The sequence below is a fragment of the Protopterus annectens genome, chromosome 5.part0 (genome assembly GCF_019279795.1).
Source record: "Protopterus annectens isolate FY-2018-M chromosome 5.part0, PAN1.0, whole genome shotgun sequence".
NCBI classification, from domain to species: Eukaryota; Metazoa; Chordata; order Ceratodontiformes; family Protopteridae; genus Protopterus; species Protopterus annectens.
In genome coordinates, this window is record NC_056735.1 from 1,890,439,948 (window position 1) to 1,890,462,182 (window position 22,235).

Below are 22,235 nucleotides of genomic sequence, written 5' to 3' on the forward strand. Positions count from 1 at the left end.
GGTGGATGCCAAGTTGTGTCTTTTGTGCTCCTTTTAGTTCGACTAACAGCATCTGAAAATAAAAATGGCCAAAACAGAAACACAGTAATCACAATGACTGTTAACAAAATTGTTGTACAATCTTTCTGTGGGAAAGGCTGCTCCCGTGTATTATCATTGTCTCTTTGTCTTCTTTCAGGTCCGAAATACTCCATTCTTCGTTCGAAGAAAACTAAAATGGATACACAACTACACAAAAAATATTAAAACTAAAAACTGTACTCAAAAATAATTAAATACCACCCCCCTTTGTCACTTCTTAAGGTTCCTCAGGGGGACCTAAATTTTTGTCCAGCTCAAACTGTTTTACCAGTTTACAATGTGTTATGGATCCACAATGTTCGTTCTTTTATTCGAACCGCAGTAGGAGTCGAAATCAGCACTTGATATGGACCTTCCCACTTTGGTGAAGCCCAGTTTTTTCTCTTGATTATCTTGACCCAAATCCAATCTCCCGGATTAACTTCGAGAATTCTGCTCTTCTGCTGATCTGAAAAGCAATAATTTATTAGAGGTGTTTTAATTTTTGTCAGCAATTTTCTCATGTAATCTGCTAACTCCTCACCCCCCTCACGTTCCGCAGGCAATATCCCTTGCCATTGCGGGACGTACTAGGGGTGACCATAAAGGAGTTCAAATGGCGTAATACCTTTGGAGGTAGGTGTGGTCCGCATGGAGAGTGCCAAAGGTAAGCAGGTAATCCAAGACTGATGTGTCTCGGCCATGAGTTTTCGTAACTTACTTTTGAGAATACCATTATGACATTCGACCAACCCGGCTGACTGCGGATGGTAAGCACAATGGTGTTTAAGGTCAATTTTGAAAACAACAGCCAATTTCTGAATAACTTGATTAACAAAATGAGTGCCATTATCAGAAAAGATGCGTACTGGAATTCCAAAATGTGGAATAATATCATTCGTTAGAATTTTTGCCACTGTTGAAGCATCCTGAGGAGTGACGGGAAATGCTTCAACCCATTTAGAAAACGCATCAATGATAACTAATACAAACTTTTTCTGCTGTGCAGGGGTAAGTTCAATGATATCCATACAAATGGTATGAAAGGGATAGGGTGGAACTGGGAAGGTTGCCGGTGCAACACGTATACCACCCTGCCCATGAAAACGAGCACATACAAGACAAGACAGACAAAAACGTTTTGCATATGCTACAAACCCTTTACTCCAAAATACTTGTTGCACTACCTGAACCATAGCTGCTGGACCGTTGTGAGACGGTCCATGAGTAATGAGGGAGGCATAACGAAATAAATTCATTGGTAAAACGTATTTACCATCTGGTCCTACATAAACCCCTTGCTCATGTGTCACCCCATATCTTATCTATTTTTGCTTTTCCTGCTTAGTGTTTAACTCTTGCATGACCCGTAAGGAAGGTTATCTGATGGTTGCAAGTCTGTTTCAAGTGCAAAAGCGGATGTTAAAGCAATTTTCTTTGCGGTCTTATCAGCTAGGGCATTCCCTAATGCTACCGGATCTTTAGCACTAGTGTGAGCCGCGCATTTGCAAATTGCTAGCCTGCTAGGTAGTTGGATAGCTTGTAAAAGATCTAAGATTAGGTTTTTATGCGTGATTTCTTTTCCCGAAGCAGTGACCATTCCCCTGTTTTTCCATTACTGGGCAAAGACATGCACCGTAGAAAAAGCATACTGACTATCTGTATAGATAGTGGCTGCTTTACCTTCCGACAAAGCGCATGCCCTGGTCAAAGCAATCAATTCCGCTGCTTGTGCGGACAAGTTCCTGGGGAGAGGATTAGCTTCTATGATGTGTGTACCAGTTGTTACTGCATAACCTACTTGGGTGTTACCTATCTCATTTTTACGGGCCGATCCATCGACAAATAAGGTCCAGTCAGAACTCGGTAAGGGTTGATCCTTGAGGTCAGGTCTAGGTAAAACATTCGCATGAATCATGTCCAGGCACACGTGGAGTTCCATCAGCCGGTGTGGGGAGGAGAGTAGCCAGGTTTAGGGTAGTACATCGTTCTATAGTCATGTGAGGTTGAGACAACAAAATAGTCATACATGATAAGTGTCTGCTTGGAGATAGAAAAGTTAACTTATCCTGCAGCAGAATCACTGCTACCGAATGCGGTACTCACAAGGTCAGTGGATGAAATAAAATAAGTGTCGCCGAAGCTTGAATGGCCAATGCCGCTGCCACCACCACCTGCACGCAGTGTGGTAATGATCGTGCGACAGCGTCAAGTTTACTCGAATAAAAAGCCAGGGGTCTGAGTTTGTCCCCATGCGACTGCAACAGGACGGACGGATGTCATGTATCCGCCTTTACAGTCCACAATCTGAATAAAAGGTTTGGAATAATCAGGGAAACCTAGAACTGCTGAACTTGCTATCAATTGTTTGATCTGAGTAAACGCTTGAATGGACCTATCCGTCCAAGAAATGGGATCATTTGCCGCCATTGGGAGTGCAAAGATCAGATCCGATAAAGGACCTACTTCCTCAGCATAGTTAGGTATCCAACTACGGCAAAAGTTAGTAATCCCAAAAATGACATAATTTCCTTTTTTGTGAGGGGCATAGGTGCCTGGAGAATAGCTTCCTTTCTAGTACCATCAAGTTGCCTGCCTTGGTTAGATATTAAATAACCCAAATAGCGTACCTCTAGTTTACAAAATTGTAATTTAAACTTATTTACCTTGTGTCCTTCTTCTGCTAAAAATGTAGAAGCCGCAGGGAGTCCGTTTTACAGGCAGATTCTGTAGGGGCAGCCAGCAGGATGTCGTCTACGTACAGCAATAGATGGCTTCCATGCTTCGGTGAAAATTGAGCCAGGTTCGCTGATGTTTCTTGAGGAAATACAGTAGGACTTTCACAGTAACCTTGAGGTAACCGTGTGTATGTGTAACGTTTGCCCATAAATGTGAAGGCGAACCAAAACCTGCTATCCTCATATAATGGGATAGAGAAAAATGCATTACTGATATCAATAACTGTAAAATATTGGTCTGTAGGAAGGATATCATTCAGTAGGACAGATGGATCTGGAACTACTGGGGCCCTTGGTACTATGGCTGCATTAACAGCCTGTAAATCCTGTACCATCCTCCAGGTTCCGTCCGGCTTCCTTACTGGAAACAAAGGCGTATTACATGGTGAATCTGCGCATGGGATCAAGACCCCTGCCCATAGTAATGCTTCAATTACCGGAGAAATTCCTCCTTCTGCTATTTTGCTCAATGGGTACTGTCGTTTGTGTGGTCAATAATCAGATTTAGGTGTGATTTTGACCGCACCTGCTGTTTTCATTAATCCTATATCATGCTGCCCAGTCGACCACAAAGACTGTGGTATAGTCCGCAAATAATTTTCTTCTTGCGGACTCAGCATGAAGAGTCAGCTGGGCAACGCCCTATCCTCCCTCAAATGTACTGTGGGTCTAGCCTGCGTAACCCAATTCAACTTTTATACCTGAACCCCCTTGCTTTGTAACTGTTCTTCCGACAAGGTACTCCATTCCGTTACCTTCTTACCTACAGAGACCCAAGCCTGTCCTTCCTCTTTCGTTACGGATACATGCGGTGTAAGATTACTCCTAAAAAGTGCCAGCATATCTTTCGTGAGACTGCATGTCGCTGCAGAGTTTCCTAATTTATCCCAGTACAGTTGCTTTAAAACAATCTTTGTGATTTTATATTTCAAAAACAGTGTTTCATATACCGTATCAGGACCTATCAATTTTCTATAGTACATTGTACAGTGCAACTGTTCTGCCTTCACTGGTAGTCGATGACCATACTTACTTAAAGCCAAATTTAGTAAGTCATTTGTTACGCTTTGAGGACCTGTAGAGACCAAATCATTACTGTACCAGTAATGTAAATCTCCCTGCCCTTCTTGCAAAAATGCAGCTTCAAATTGTACTCACTTGGCCTGTATACCATGGGCTCTGGGGACTGCCGCTATACCAAAAACATGCATTAGGTCCCTTCCTAACAAATTAACAGGGCAAATGTGTGAAATAATTACACGAAACCTAATGGTCTGGTTTGTTTGAGGGTCTGTGAACCACAGTGGTCGAGACAGCGGTTCTTTATAGATCCGTCCATTTGCCGCTTTTACTAATACATAATCACTCATGGCTGCATCAGATGGCACAGCAGTATGTTTTAGCAAGGTCCTAGTTGCTCCCGAATCACACAAGAATTCTACTTCTTGTCCTTTAACCTGCAAATTAATCACAGGTTGCACCTCCAGTTGCATAGTTGACGCTAATGCTGTCAAGTTGACAACTTGATATTCTCCATCAGCAGAAAAACTGCTTTGCTAATGTTCCCATCCTGCACATTCCCCTTTGGTCTCTTTGTTCTCCTCCTCATAACCTTCCATAATTTCATCCGGTGGCCCTGGCCACCCTTCCTCACCATCATATAGTCATGCTGAGGACTGAGCCGGTGCCTGTGAGGCACCCGGTTGTCCCAAGCTATGACAATCTCTTGCAAAATGTCCTTTCTTACCACACTTAAAGCATTCCCCCCTCCTTACCCTTCCCTCGTAATCCTCAGAGTGTCCTACATTTCCTCTCCCCCTGCCTCTGCCCCTTCCTCTGCCCCTATTAGGTTGACCTTGCAGCAACATAATCGTGCCATCCGAATTAACCGTGAGGGTCTGTGCTTGTTTCTTCTTTTTATCCGCTATATACTTCTCCGCATGCCTAGCATATTCTAACAGTGGTTGTAACCGTGCTGTTCTATGGTCTATCATATGTTTAATAATAAAATTACTAATCGGAGATCTACACCCTTTCAAAAAGGCATTCTTTAACTGTTGTTCATATGATGAATCTGCCTCCTGATTAGTGGGCACTTCTATGCCACTATGGTCATTAAAAATAACAGTTAAACGCTGTAAATAATGGTCTACCTTCTCGTCATCGGACTGTACGCATTAATTAATGCGTGTCCAGTCCGCACATGCCTTCCATTTTTCTGCGACCCGCTCAAGCAACTTTTTAAGTTGCCTCTCAAATTCTGCAGTATCATGACCAAGAGGCTCCCCGTCCTCCGTAAGGGGTTTCCAATCTCCACAGATAAGGTGCCAGTCAGGACCTAAAATCTGTCGGAGTACCTGTTCAATTTCAATACTATTAAGTTTATAACTTATTTGCATACCGTGCATGTCATCTGTGAATTTCTTCATATTGTCTTTTGGGTGGGGGATTCCTTCTACAGCCTTTCTAATGTCTTCTTTAGTCCAGTGGCGGTAAACCAGGATTGTAGGACCCTGTCTGTCCATTCCTGCCTGTGGGTTTGCTACCTGAATCAAAGGGTATTCGCTCTCACTATCTGGCACCGGCTTATCCTTTACTCTCCACTCACCACCCCCTACCTTTCGGTTTCGCAGCTCTAGGAAAGTGCCAGGAGTTTTCTGAAATATTACGGATTGTAACGGAGGGTAAATGGCGGAGGGGACCTTCTCTTTTTCACTTTCCTGATATTGTGGTGGCTTAACCGCCTCTTCCTCCTCCACTCCTTCCACGAGGTAGGGCGGGGCTGATGGATTACGACAAATAGGTACGGTTGTTTCGTCATCTTCTTTGTTAACAAAAAACGTGGATTTTGCACTTGAATCATCCTTTGTAGCCATATTTTTACTACAATATATTTTATTTGCCTCCTCAAGCCATTTTTGTGCCTGTGGAAAACCCACCTTCTTTTGGTCTTTTACTCTACTGCCTGCGTCTCTGCGCAGGTCCCTTACCAACCTCTGACATTGGTACTTATCTAATTTTCCTGAAAACTGATACTCCGTCTTCCATTTGTCTAAATATTTTAGATTTTTTGGATGTAATTTAAACATATGTTGTTCATCTTCACTAACTTCAGTTTTTTCTGTTGAACAGCAACTATTTCCTGTTCCCATTTCCCTTATTTAAAAAGAGAAAGTATTCCTTTTTCCTGAGATCTCTAGCTATCTTTAGAATTTTTACATAAAGATGGTCCTTTTTTAACAAACAATTGTCCCTTATGACTAGTCCCTTCCTTTTTCCCTATCCGTTATTAAAAAAAGGGAAAGCTTACCTTGCTGTGAGTCTTCCGCCCTTTCGTTCGTCACCGTCTCGCGGATTGAATCAAGAGCGACTGGCCTCTACTTACGACAATATTTCGTCGGAGGTCTTTCACTTATCAGGGAGTCCGTGATTCGTTCTCCCTTCCTGTACAGGTTTTCAGTCACTCTTGTGTGATTCGCACCGTGAAGAGGTGGCCCCACATTGGGCGCCAGAAAATGTTAAAAGAAAAACACTTGTTTCTCTAACATTCGCCAGAAGAAACACAGCGATTTCGATAAGCAAATAAAAAATTTTATTTACATGCATGGAGACCTGCCACATCGATGGTGGAATGTCAGCAGTCTAACTTCTGTACAAACTGCAGGGGGTTTTATAGCCCCTTCTGCATGTACACATACATACTCAACAAGATGTTTATCAGCCACTGAGTTTCAGTTAAGACAGAAATATGCAAGGGTCAGTTTCAGTTAAGCCAGAAATATGCAAGGGTCAGTTTCAGTTAAGCCAGAAATGTGCAAGGGTCACAAGATAATTACAAGTTCTGTTCTTTCTCAGACTGCAGGTTAACATCTGCACATTCTTTCATGGTCAGCCTGTTTAAACAGGTCAAACAGTTCTTTTAGAAATTCTTTCTTTGCACACAAGATAGTTTAACCCTTATTATGCCTGATACAAAATAGTTGTTCATACAGAATTTTATTACAAATATCAACTTCCTTTCATCCAGTGGTCCCATTTTTTCCCCATCACTGGGGTGAGATTTGGCAAAGACAGACAGGCCATCAGTCATATTTCTATCAGTGTTTGTTTGATTTTTATATGGTGGGCCTAGCCACCTTCAGGTACTTGGCAATGCAAAGGGGGGAGTGTGCATGTGCAAATGGTAGAATGAGCTGACCATGAAGGTCATCTTTTTTACTTCTGCAAGAGTCATTCCCTCCAAACAGCCCGACCTCTAGTAAGCTTGAACTCTGGTTTTCCTTGCTCTCCAATACAGAATTGACACCAACACTTTGTGCTGCCCAGATTTGCAAAACCCTCCTCTCTAGGATAGGAGAGTGGGCTAGCTCCTTTCTTTCCACCCCCTCCTTCCCTGGCTATTGCATTGCCGGGGCCACTAATCAAATCCCTTTCACCTAGGTCACAGTAAGGGTTCATTTCCTATGTGCCACACTGCCAGGCATTTTTATTCTTTTTTAAATACTGTGCATGAAAAGAAATTAAAATATATTGTCCATTAAAATTTGAGAATTCAGGTTGCAACTGCTTCTTGCCTTTGAAACTAAGAGCATGAGTTAAATATGTGTTATGGGGCACTTTAGTCCAGTACCATCATTTCATGAGAAAATTTCAAAACTATTTTGGAGGAAAAAACATTTATGTGCAAGTAGCAAAAATAGCAGGACGAATTAATGATCTTTTTGAAAATGGTTAGTAGTTGAGGGGGTAGTACCAAATATAGCCAGAAATGTGAACATTAATTAAAAACTCTATTTTTTGATCCATACATTGCTGGCTTCCCATTAAACTTTTGTAGTATGACATTTTAAAAGCATTGAAGGAGTAGTGTCTTTAATTTCTACTTGCCAGCTATCTTTCTTTCTCATTTTGTTGACCGTATATTTGCCATTGCTTTTTCACATCCTGTGCAGGTACTCAATCATCACTGACAAATGTCTGACAAACATTTATTGAGATTATGCTCTTTAAGAGATAATAGTAATGTTGGTGCTGGAGAATCACTTGCTTTCTTCCTTGATAAACATCTGCTGTTTAGTAATCTGTCTGATGAGCATGTAAACTAAGTTAACAATCACTGGGGCTTTCATAAGCCTAGCCATTCATCCCAGATGTATAACAAAAGTTTTGTGCCTTAGCTGTTCTTTTAAGGGACATATGTAAGTTAAGGCATGATTTACAGACTGCCTCTGTCCATTAGAGGTATAGGTGGTAGACCAGGTGAATTTCTGATTTCCTGTTCACTGATTCAGGTTGCACTTGAATTGGGTTAGGGAAGAACTGTGCTTCATATGGATACTAAGTCTGTTCCAGAAAAGTGGATTTCTCTGAGACACATACCTGTCCCTCCAATATGTCCTATTTTATGTCACAAGCAAGGTTTAAGTCCCTAGATTGAGTAGTTCTGATGCTATTGGTTTTGCAGATATGCAAAAAGATCCATCAGAATAGGATCCAGGAATGCCTTGTATACCTGGATAGATCACCTCACAGCAGTCTCTTAGATACAGAATATAGAGATGGAGCTTTTTGGCAATTTGTTTAAGGTATGTTGTTAATACCCTGTATTTCTTTTTAATGAGGAACCATTTTGGATGTTCCAGTTACTGTATGTGCTTGGTCAGATACATACCAAAGGGATGTTGTACTCAATGATGGGTCAGGTGATGGCCAAATACAGCAAAATAAATAGATGCAATGCCATTACTTATAAGTTGAGCAACATGGAATGATTTATTTACCAATTTAGATGCATGTTGGTCAAAAAACAGGTTACTATCTGCATATGTCCCCAGATTCCTGACTACTAGGTCTACACTTAGGGTGTTTTATCAGTGAGGTAGTTTCTCAAGGTGGCTAACTTACCAAGGGTACTACTAAGCACTTGTTGACACTGATTCTTTAAGCCATGGCTTTGGCACCAGTCATTTGTTTGTGTTAGCATTGTGGGGGGAATTCTATGACTGCTCCTAGTTTGTAATCATCAGCAAACTTGGTCAGCCAAAGGCTCTCAACTTCCAAGAAGTAAATGTCAACAAGAACTGGAGCCAGCACAGAAGCCTGAGGGATACTGCTAATGACTGGCCTCTTTATGGAGACGGTCTCTCCATCCTAACTTCCTGGATCCCATCTGAGAGCCTTCTGGCTATTCGGCACATAATTTAGGGGTGTATGTTTAATTCCATGAGTTTGCCAAGATATGTAGTTACATATTACAGTTTAAAAAGTTTTGAAAGGAATGATATGTGTTTTGAGTGGGTGTGCATCTGCATATGTATAGTAGTATGTGGTGTGTACATGTGTATAGTAACTTCTGCTGTAAAGATCAAAAGGAGCAGCAGTCACTTCAACCTGCACCTTATGCACAAAAGCTAGTAAAGATGATAGAAGGAATAGCAGCATCATTGGCAAAGAACAAAGCACCAGTCATTAATGCCATTTCCATTGATGTATTGCAGTACTTTTGATACAGCTGTTACAAAACTTTGCAAGGCTCTGCACAGAATTTTGAAAGGGGGGGATCATGGCCAGCTGACTGGAATAGATCTGTGTTTACACCAGCCTTGAAGAAAGGAAACCTGATTGTTTGTGAAGTTATTGCACAATTGTTCTGTTTCTACATGCTAACAAGGTTCTTAAGATTATTTAATGAAGGTGGCAACCATACTTGGAATAAAAGAATCCAGAAGTGCAAAAAGCATTTAGGGAACAGCTAGAACTTTTAGTCATCAGAGCAGATGTGAGATGAACCCCTGTAAAGGCAAAAAAGTATCAAAAGGAATATCTCCATGTGTTTCATTGGTTATAACAAGGCCTTTGACTTTGTAAATTATGCAAAACTCTGGACCACACTAAGAAGCATGGGTATACCAGACTATGTGATAGTTATAGTGCATTGTCTTTACATCAATTAAGAAGCAACAGTTTGCGCAGAACACTGGGGAACTAAATGGTTTAGAACTGATATACAGCAAAGCTGCATACTCTTCCCATACCTGGTAATTTCTATGCCGAACAACAGATCAGAGGAACAAGACTATTTGTAGAAAATGAGGCAGCATTGTCAACAACCTTTACTGTGTTGATGATACTGCAGTACTGACTAAAAGCGAGCACATTTTAAAATTCCTGCTTATCAGGATTAAACAACGCAATCTGAAAACTGGTTTGCGCTGTAACATGAAGGCAAAGATCCTGATAACTAGCAAAATCAATAAATTGTTATAGCTGAACAAGAAATTGAAACCGTTGATAGCTTTAGCCTGCTTCGATCGGTAATAATTGATATGCCAAGCAGTCAGAAAATTCAGTGACAAATCGCTTGGCAAAAGAGCATTAAAGTATCTAGAAAAAATCTTTGCATGCAATGATGCATCTTTGCTTATGAAGATATGAAAGGTGGATTATGGAAAAAAAACATGCCATGAAGAAAACTGATGCCTCTGAATTACAGTGATGATGAAGAATACAGCATACACCACAGACTGCTTAAGAAGAATCTGTTTTTATTGGAAGAGATAAAACTCCATTAACTGCAGGTTGAGATAACAAGACTTCATCTTGTATACATCAGACATGTATGAAGTAAGGGATCATTCGTTTAAGACATTCTGCTTGGCAAGGGAATGTTAAGTAAAACAAAAGACCCACAGTACAATGGAGTGATAGAAAAACTATGACAATGGATGCCCCTCTGTAGGTGATTGTCATCTGGCTGAACTGTTAAAAACAACTGTCCATGAGTCTGTTGGCTCAACATCACCTAATATTAAACATGCGAGTGTGAATCCAGACATGCCCACGCATATTTTGCATATTTTATATATATATATATATATATATATATATATATATATATAAAATGTGTGTATATGTATATTATATGCATGTCTGTGTAATAAATATATATTTATATACATACACACACATTTTACATTAAAACTCAGACTAAATTGAGTCACAAAACACTGTTCAAAAAATATAATTCAAAATATCAGTGTTAATTTGCACATGCTCCAAGACATAACCTTGAAGAATACAAGCTCAAAATATATTTTTTAAATTTTTGCAGAGGTCAAGCCCCCTCCCCTGCTCCCCCACATGCCCTGCTGCTTACATATACCAACTGTGAGATCACACAATAGCAGGGGAAAAGAGCACATGCCCTTCACTGCTGCAAAAGTTAATCAACTGTCAGTATTTTGATGTTTTTGTAGATGTTTTATGAGCTGAAGTAGATGTGTGTGTATGTAAGTGCATATTATATATATATATATATATATATATATATATATATATATATACTTGACCTAAAACTCATTTGACTAACACCCATTTGACCAACACCCAAGTGACCTAAATTTCATTTGACTGACTCCCATTTCACCGACATTTAAGACATAGACTTGTGGGTCTTCCTTCACCTGTGACTTGCTTGTGATAAAAAGAATTACTGTAACTTACAGTGCTGACTGTTAGAATTCCAGTAGTCATGTAGAAAGTAGTGTTGTAGTGTTTCTGAATGTGGATTTGTCTCTTTACATTTTTATGGGAAGTATCTAAAGTAATTTGGCAAATGTTTTGGGCGTTCCAGCAGTAATGGCAGTGTGTAGAGTACTGTAAGTCAAGTTAATGATATATGCCCTTTTCCCCACCGTAGTGCAATCTTGGAGTTAGTATATATAATTGGGGGCTGTAATCCACCACCTAGTTTGGTTGTACATAGTCCCATTTCTGTTAAGAGGGTAAGTACGTAGTTTTTAAGTTCTGGAAAGGGTTAGTTATTGGTGTTCTAAGTGTGCTTGTCTATGGTTTAAAATTTAGTATGTTGAAATGCAGCATTGTAAGCTGTCAGTGAAATGGGAGTCAGTCAAATGAAATTTAGGTCAATTGGGTGTCGGTCAAATGGGTGTCAGTCAAATGAGCAAAAATATATCCACAGGCTCCCAGATGAATAAAAAAATGCTTTAATGCAACAAGAACAAAATAAAAGCTTCAGTAAGTGCTTTCGTCTTCTAACTCCTTTACAAAGACTTCTTCAGACTGAAGTAAACAGCAAAATTCATGTTTAAATATCTTAAAAACCATCACCTGACATAACATCACATGACTTTACTAAAAACGCATGTTCCTAGTGCTTTAACCCTTTCCTTTTCAGATAGCTGACACATTCTTCTCTATTGTTTGGTCCTGGTGGAAAGCAGGCATTCAGCCTTACCTGCCAGCAGTATTCTAACCACCCTAATTCTTCTTTAATATTAATAATATTTGCTTCAATGGATACCATATCAAGTACTATAAATTTAAAGTCTACCTTACATTTGTTTGTTTTATAGTGTTTACATAATGCATTCCTCTCATCACCGGACTGAATGGCATATTTATGCTCATATATCCTATTTAATTCTCGAGTGGTCCTTCCAACATAATAGGATTTGCATTGACTACAGAAACATAAGTAAACAACATTTTTAAATTTACAACTAAATTGTCCTGGAATTTTAACATTTATATCCCCTATTTCAATTTCATTTCCTTCCGTAAAATATGTAAGTGCACATATTACAATTATAACATTTAATCATCCCACATTTTCTGTTACTTATTTCATTTGGCTTATTCAGCTTTTCCTGAAAATAGTTTTTAAAGCTTTTTCCTTTTCTTTGTACAAATAGGGGATTGTCACCTACTTTCCTAAACACATGATTATTTATTCTTAGTAGTCCCCAGTTTTTTCTTATCACATTATTTATAGCTAATGAATCTATGCTGTTTTGAATGGCCATAGAAGTTTTTCTTTTATAAGGGACTTTTTTTTTTTCTATCCGGTATTTTTCCCCTCACCTCTATTCTTTCTTCTAAGAATTTATTTACTTCATATTCTGGGAATCCTCGTTTTCTAACTCTATTACAAAAGGAACTAGCTTGTTCTAGAAACTCATATTCACTGTTTGTAAGCCCACTTATTCTAGACAGTTGCCCCTTTATTATATTTAGCTTACTGTTTTTACCTACTCTTAGTGACTTCTTTTTTTTTTCTTGTCATGGATTTCAATTATGCTTTAGTAAATAATGCTCACTGCAACATATATAATAGCCTATCTAGTTGTGGCTGTGTGTTCTGCTTTGTTCAGAATCATATAACAAATTTCAGTCTGTTTGTACATCTCTGTTAAATATGTTTTTGTAAGTATATTTACTGTTCACTTTTAGAAACATTTTAAATCTAAATTGTTTGTGGCATTACATTTCTACTTCTGTGCTAGAGTGAATGTTAATGTGGAAATCTCAACAATTTGTGTTTTTATTGTTTAAGGTTCTCATTCTGTCCTCTTTAAAATATCTCCATCTATCTTTCATGTGCTAAACAACATAATTGGTAACAATTTTTATTTTTTTCTCTCCTCCACTATCAACCACGCCTTGTCTTTTCCTCTCCATACTGTCAGCATACTGTTTAAAGTCCTACACACTGAATAACTGGTTGCAACAGAAACTGCTCAACAAAGAGCTCTGCTGTCTCTCACCTCGCATCTTCTCTCATTTTATCTGCAAAGTATGTTGGCTTAGTTTTACATTATAAAATATACGTATTTAAGGTATTATCTACTCTCTAGCAAGTCAGTATGCTGTAAAGTAGCTCAGCAGCAAGGACCCCCCATTTCTTTATGTTAAGACTTCTTAATCTTAAGAATATTAAGATTCTCTGTTAGTTTCAACAAACTTATGTCTATTAAATGCTGAACTAATCAGCCTGCTTTAAGACATTTCTTATTTGATAGTACTACATAATAAAAATTCTCTCTTACTATTAACTGTACAAAGCCCTTTTCTGTTAGAGTTTTTACTGAGTGTTTCTGGACTGTGCTTACCTCTGTGCTCTGCTCAACCCGCTCCATTCGCCCTCGTTTTGCTCGGGCTCACACCACTCCCTCACCCCCATTCCCGCCCACCCCTGCTTTCCCTAGATTAATACCCACAATTGCTCCACCCCTTAAAGCCTATTGTCCAATTATAAACACTTCTGCCTCCATACACCCAATCAACACCACAACCCCACCTATTATTATACTAGTTCCACCTTAAAGCTCCACAATCTGCACTCTACCACCCAATCCACTACCCCTATCTAGAATTCAAACTACACCGTGTCACTAAAATTGTGCTACCACCTCCCTAACCTGCTTCTAACATTATATATCAGTCTCCTAATCTGCATCACCTCCCCAAACCATTCCCTAACTCCTGCAACAATTACACACTGTACTCTTCCTCTACATCATGACAACCCCACAAAAAAGATTTAGTAGGTGGATTGGACACTCTAAATTGGCCTTAGGTGTGAGTGTATGCATATGTGTGCCTTTTGTGGAAGGTTGGGTGGCGGGCTGGCAACTTGACACCGTAAAACTCCACTGCCAATCATGAGCAGACAGGTGATCTGCTGCGGCGACCCCTAACTGTGAAAAGCGAAAAGAAGAAGAAGAAGAACATATCAGCCAGCCTAATTCAGAATCACTTTATGTAGCTCTCAAAACTAAAAATTCTTCCAGACACAATCACTAGTAAACCTACCTTATACATAATAGTCCGCAACAATAAATCTACCCAATACCTCAAACATTACCTCTCCAAACAACATACTCTATTTCTGGGTGGGGACATCCACCCCAACCCAGAGCCCCCAACTATAGCTTCTTCTGCTAAAAGCCTAAACACTAAAAATATTCTTCTAGCAACCCTAAACACACAGTACCTGTAACAAAACCACAGAATGTCATGCTTGTCATTACACCCCAGATATCCTAGTAATCACCAAAATTTGGCTAAAACCCCATATCCATGATAATGAAATAACACCTCCAGGCTATAATATAGTCAGAAAAGACAGAACCAACAAAAAAGATGGTGGGATAGCTTTATCTATCCCAGCCATCACAATCTCACCTTTCCCTAAAGAAATACCAACTTTTAACAATGCTGACATTCTAATTGGAACCCTACAAATTAACCAAACAAAACTAATGTGCATTGTTTGTCTGTATATACCCCCCCTGGGCAAAACAACCAAACTATGGAAGATATCCTCTCTTGGATATCTGAAAACATCAGTAACGAAGCTATAATTATGGGAAATATCAACATTAACTGGCAGGATCTGATGGTTGACTCCCCTACTAATAGCATAAACCTCTGTTATATCCTGCTCATTACCAGTGCCACCCATATGCATAACAGCAATACACTAGTTGCAACTCTTGACTGGATACTAATCCAAATACTCTCCACACTCTACCCAATACTCTTGGTGACCACCTACCTATATTCATATATAAATCCACACCAAAAACTACAAGAATCCACACATACAAAACTACCAGAAATATTAGAAACTTTGACCAGCAAAAGTTTAATGAAATCCTAAAACACACTAACTGGAGCCCACTTAAGCCTACCACTAGAAGATGCCCTTGAATACTTCAGCAGTATATTTCTAAACACCCTCTACAGCCTATCCCCTTTGCACCAAAAGAATAAAACTACCAATGCTCCCAGGCTAACAAAAACTAAAAACAATGTCTACTAGGTAGAGATAAAATATAGAATGAATGGCACAATAACAAATCTGATGCCAGCCTAATCAAATATAAACAGCTATGAAATAAAGCAAAAAATCTAGTAATTTTAGATAAAAAAACACAATTTTCCAATCATTTGGCAAGCCACAAAAACAACCCAAAACAATTTTGGAAGCACATCTCAAACCTGCTTACCTGGGCTTTAAACAAACTCCATCACCATACCCTGACAACACCCCCCCCCAGAGATGGCCAACCTGTTTAACTCTCACTTTATAAACAGCATCAGCAAACTGTTAACAAATCCCATCTCCACAACTACCTCAAGTCCCATCTCTGATCCCCACTACCTTTATATCAAGACTCCTACACAAACAAAAAAAAACCTTCACATTCACAGAAAACCAGTACTATTTCTATCCCCTTTTCTCTTAAACCTTTCCCTACTTCTCTCATTCAAAAACTACTTCAAAAACTAAAATCATGCTCCTTCTCCTCTGACAGCCTCCCCCTGAATACGTAAAACTTGCTGCAGAAGCCATAGCAAATCCTGTCAGTGTCCTTATAAATCGCTCTATAGCAGAGTCCATTGTCCCTGACCTCCGGAAAAAGTATATCATCACCCCTTTACATAAAGGGGGCATTTTCATTCAACTATCCAGTTATTGACCAATCTCTATCCTCTCTCCTTTTTCCAAACTCCTAGAAAAATGCATACATAAGCAACTGTTGTACCACCTCATCCAAATCAAACTAATACCCCTCCCCAACATGGTTTTTGCCCATCACACAGCACCACCACTGCACTAATATCGTTCATGGACACTGTGTCTAAATCCATTGACTCTGGTAATATCACTATCTTACTGCTAGACCTATCAGAGGCATTTGGCACAGTGTCCCACAACAAACTTCTTTGGGTATCTATTATAGGCTGTACCCCACCATCCCTCCAGTGGTTTGCAAGCTACCCATCCAACCACCAACAGTGCGTCAAATGGAAAAATAAATTATCGCAATATCAAACTCACATAACTGAGGGTACCACAAGAGTTCATACTTGGACCCTTACTCTTCAATGTTTTCACCAACAACCTTCACACCTCCACACCCCTTAGCTCCATTATCCAATACGCAGATGATGCTACCATAATTTCCTCTTTCAGTAACATACAACTCCAGCAACTCACCCAAGCCACCTTCACTTCAATAAAGACATGGCCGAGAAAAGCCCAGCTATTTTTAAATCCTAAAAAAACAAAAACAAAAAAAAAAAAACCCCGCTTTTCTCGACAAAACCAATCTCATCTGACTTTAAAATATTCTCACAGAATGACACAGAAATTGAAGCAGTTCCCACAGCTAAGCTTCTAGGTGTAACCATAGATAACAAACTAACTTTCGAACATCACATCTGCAATAGCATTAAAAAACACGCATCAAACTAGGAACACACTACAGACAAAAAACTTTCTTGGATAGCTCACCAGAAAAACTCTCGTCAACACCTATTTGCTTCCCTTACTGTTATATGCAGCCCCCTTATACACAAATTTACAATCTTCTCTTAAAAACAAGCTCCAATCCTGCTACCATAAAATTGTGAAATTTGCCACAGATTACTCCTACCATTCCCACCAATGCCTAGCTCTGAAAGAACTAAATTGGCTGGAACTCACAGTTTGCAGTTAAAAGCTTTCTCTAGAGTCTCGTTGCTCCTTTATCTGTTTAAAACTTTAATTTAAAGGCTCACTGCTGTATTTCTACTGTGATAAACAGTTCTGCAGTTTTTTTTCTACCTAAGTAGTGTGTGTATTTGTAGCATTGTCCATATTCAGGCTTGTGTTTTGGGCCTAGTTGTTTGTGGAAGCTGTGTGTCTGAGCACATGTTCAGGGCCATCTTAGTTTAGCCGAAACCATTCTGCATTTCAGTGAGAGGGGATTGTTTATGGTCATTGGCTGATTGGGGTTACTTGGACTATGGCTTGGAGTAAGCACCTCATTGGTTCTTTTGAGCTTTTTTTAAAGTTGTTTCAGGTTTTAACTTTCTGTTACCTAAGAAGTTAACTTGTGAGTGTTTCTGCCATTTCACATTGAGCTAATCGGAGGAAGGGCACTGAGCAAACTCGGATCTGTAATATATAACATTAAGTATCCTGTTTTTTGCTTATTTTTACGAGTTATTTATAGCACTTTTATTGTCTGCTGCATACTTTTCCAGCTAGTTTCACTGTGTGTGAGGTATTAACTGTAAATTGTCTACATTTATTAAGCATCTGTTTGGGTTTTTTGTTCCGATTTTTGTTTTCCATCCTCCCTCCCTATTATTATCCTGTTCTTATACTTGGTGGCTTTGCACTTGCCCGCCCCTACTGTAAATTTGATCTGGGACACTCCTCCCAGTCTAGTGTCATTACCTCATTCTACCTAATCCAGGGAGAACATTTGAGAAGGCCAACACACTTAGTTTCTGTTCCTCCTTTCCCCTTTCCACTTTACAAAAAAAAATTCTAAGCTTGTTTCCTGCCTTTCCTGTAAGTAGTCTGGTCCAGATAGAGATTTGCTGTATCCAAGACTGTTTGTAAGCTTCTGAGCCCCCAAGCCTTTCTGTGTTGTGGGGAAGCCTTCTAGCTTAATTTTGTTTCTTAAAACTAGCCACTTTTGTTAGTTTCAGCACTCAAATCTGTTTCTTTGAGCTCAGCACTTGTTCAGAACTCATTGTAAGCACTAAATAAGCTACAAATTACTACAGCACTCAACTTTCCTCACTTGTCTAGAGGAAAACATTTTTTATGACTTAATAAATAAGCACCTATCCAGGCATGTCTAAGGGTCAGCTCCCAGTGTTTTCTCCTGTCTACCTGATGAATCTGGGCATCTTGGGGCAATGCAGCATTTGCCTCATGTACACAGACAACACTCTTCTTCTACCACCCAACACTACAACCTGTGAGAGATGCATGTATATAGCCAAATTGGAAGCAAAGCTCTCTTCACCCAAAACTGGACTAGACAGTCAAGAGGAAAAGGTAAACACTTGCACCACACCACACTCATCCCATAGTCCCAAAAAACCTACACCACCAAAACACACACATAGAAACACAAATCACACACCTACATTCACCGAGGCTCAGAATAAAAATCTGCCCAAGCAACAGGGACCTCCAAAGCAGCAGAAACACAAGCAACCTCCACCCCCCAGCACAACTCAGATGACACATAGCCCACAAACTTAGTGTGCCACTCAACCACAGCCTATAAGGCATAACAACGTATCCAACACTCTAGTCATAGGTGACTCTATAGTCAGGCACACTGATGTTCCACTCTCCAAGCTAAACAAGGAGAAAGTAACTGTCAGCTGCCTGTCTGGTGCCAGGATCCGCCATATAACGCACGCACTCAGGTCACTGCACAACAAGTACAAATATGACTTTGTCATTGTCCATGTTGGTGTGAATGACCTGAGATGTGCCTCCCTGGACTATATGAAAAGATACATGGAGGACCTGTCTGATCTTGTAGCCCAGGCAGGAATGACCCTAGCCCTGAGTAGCAAAATGATTGACTTAAACAATGACTAAGCTTATGGTGTCATTCTAAGGGCATCCAGTATCTGTCTGCCTGGGATGATATGATCGACAAACCACGGTGCTTTGCCAGAGATGGCCTGCACTTGTCACTCTTGGGATTCCGGATAATGGCTAAGGCTCTTGCCACACCCCTGTAGTACCTTTTTTAGGCAAGGTTCAAATGACAAATTCACCACTGTAAACAGGCACAAGCAAGCAAAATCTGAGGGTAATGCTACTCAGTGCTAGAAGTCTAAACCTGAAAATGCACTCACTCGAGACACTCCTTAAAATGGAGAACACTGACATCTGTGCAGTGACAGAGTCCTGGTTCAAGGCTCCAGAGAGCAGCACTGCATTACCAGGCTATAATTCATACCACACCTTTCGCCTCCTAACCTGGACCGAAACACTAAAAGCGGAGGCGTGTTCATACTCATTAAGGATATCCACACCTCCTGGCTAGTTGTTGCATCCAAGATTATACAAGTGCAACTAACTCTGGGCAAGACCCCAATCCAAATTGTAGCTTGCTACAGATGCCCCACGAAGCCCCAGGATTTCCACTCCTCATTTCTTGATACACTGGAAAATATTAGGGTACAACCTAACACCCTAATAATGGGCGATTTCAATCACCCCACCATTAACTGGGAAAACTACTCGTGTACCACCTCTTGTGCTCAGCGTTTTCTGGAATTCATAAATTCAACAGCCTTGGATCAACCTATCCACACCCCCACCAGGGGCAGAAATATCCTAGACCTGGTCCTTACCAACATGGGCAACCGGTGTTCCACACCAAAGGTCAATTCCTCGTTGGTCAGATCCGACTACAAGCTAATCACTCTAGACATCCACATCCCGCCCCCACCCCCCATTAGGGAAACCACCTTAAAAAATTTCTCCAAAGCTAACTTCACTCTTCTTAAGACAGAAGTGGCAAAGTTCACGACACCCATGCTGACGTACAATAGAGGTACGACTGCTGAATCCTGCACAAATGCACTTTATAAGCATTTACACGAGTGCATGGATCGTGCAATCCCTAACAGAACCAAGATGCTATCCCCCAGAAAAAGGAAGCCAGTCTGGTGGTCCCCTGCCAGAAACGAACTCTACAACAGAAGAAAGAAACTGTTGCAAAAAGAGTAAAATCCCATGATTGGAGGATTTCCCTGGTCAGCCTCAATAAGAAGCTGAGATTCCTCATAAAATCCTCCAAAACCAGTTACAAAAAGAAAATTGCCACTGATTCTAAAGACAACCACAAAGTATTCTATAGCTATATCAAGAATCTCAATGGCAACACTCAGATCTGCTCAGAGTTACAGCACAATGGCACTAAATATACAGAACCAACTGATATTGCCAACATCCTGGCAGATAGGTTCAATGCTAACTTTACCCCCCCATCCCCTAAAGGGCCCATCTCTATATCAGAAGAATGCAAAGTTCCTGCAGCCATGGCTGCAGAGGTAAAAAACACACTCTCCAAAGCCAAGAACACAGCATCCATGGGACCTGACAACATCCCAGGCTGCATTCTAAATGAACTGGCACCCCACCTAAGTACCATGTTTAATCACAGCCTCACCTTAGACTTTGTGCCCACTGAATGGCGCACAGCGATGGTTATCCCACTCGACAAAGGGGGCGCCACCACAGACCCCGGGAACTACTGCCCTATTAGCCTGATGATCCTGGTCTGCAAGGCTATGGAACATATCATCATGGAACTTATAAACAATGACACTGGTAATCTCCAAATTCTGCACCCCACTCAGTTCGAGTTTGTAAAATGCAGGTCATGCCTTCTAAACCTGATAGACATCTTTGAAGAAGTCACCAAAGCCGTAGATGAGGGTAAGGTGATTCACACAGCCTATCTAGATCTCGCCAAGGCTTTCAACACCATCCCCCACTCTGTAATTATAGATAAACTCTCTAAATTAGGTATAAATCCCTGTCACAAGATGGGTTGCCAAATGGCTCACTGACAGAACCCACACTGTGAAAATAGCAGACTCCAAGTCCAACTTCAGACCAGTGACAAGTGAAGTGCCACAGAGTTCAGTCCTGGGTCCTCTCCTGTTTGGTATCTACTTCTCTGAAGTACAGGCTAACACAGAAGGTCTTTGGCTAACTAAGTTCGCAGATGACTGCAAACTAGAAGCCATAATCAAAACTCCTAACAATGTGGACATCCTACAAAAGGGCCTCACTGAGACAGATGCCTGGTATCAAAGCCATGGCCTCAAGCTCAATGCCAAAAAGTGCATTCTCATCCCTTTTGGTAAAAACTCTGTACCCATGAACTACCACATAGGCGGTAGTCTACTTAACACTGAAAGTGTGATAAGAGACCTTGGAACACAGGTGGACAGTAGTCTCTCCTTTGATAATCACATCATCACAGTAGTCAGGAAATCCTTCTACGTGGCACATCTCATCACAAAAGGTTTCTCATCCAGGAAAAAAGAGGTCATTGTTCCCCTCTACTCATCACTCATTAGACCCATTATAGAGTACAACGCCCCTTTTGGTATGTACCTCACAAGACAGCTACAACAACTGGAAAGGCCGCAGAAATACCTCACAAAGAGGACTACCGGCCTCAAACGGATGCCTTACACAGACCATCTAAAAAATCTCCAGCTTTACTCCGTCTCATATCGCCTACTCAGAGGCAATCTCTGCCTAACATGCAAAGCTATGTCAAACCCAGAGCTGCTGGACATGCTGCACTTAAAGAAATCCCAATCCCCCCGAGCTACACGCTCTAGAGACCTAAACCTTGTCACCACGGGTCTATATTAGATCACCGAGCGCTTAAAAAAGCAAACAGTGATTAATTGACCCTATGTAAGCGAAAGCTTACAATTTCGAACTGTCAGAACAGCAATTTTTTTTCCTAGGGAAAAAAAATTGCTGTTCCAACAACAAAAAAAAAAACATACTTTAAACATTACATAAAGTGGGGGGCTGTGCCTCCCACACCCCACTACTTAAGTATACCAACTCAGAGACTGCACTACAGTGCCGGAAAGGGCAAAGTAACGAAGCGGCTAAGCAAAGTCTTTCCCAGGGAAAGAATTAGCTTAAAAGCCACTTCGATATTTTGCCATTTCAGGCTTTTGAGTTCGACCAAGACGCATTCGAAAGAATGCGTTTTTGGTCTTCTAATAGTGAACCATCACTACAATAAACAGAACATGCTGGAGGGATAGATTCCTGTCCCAAAG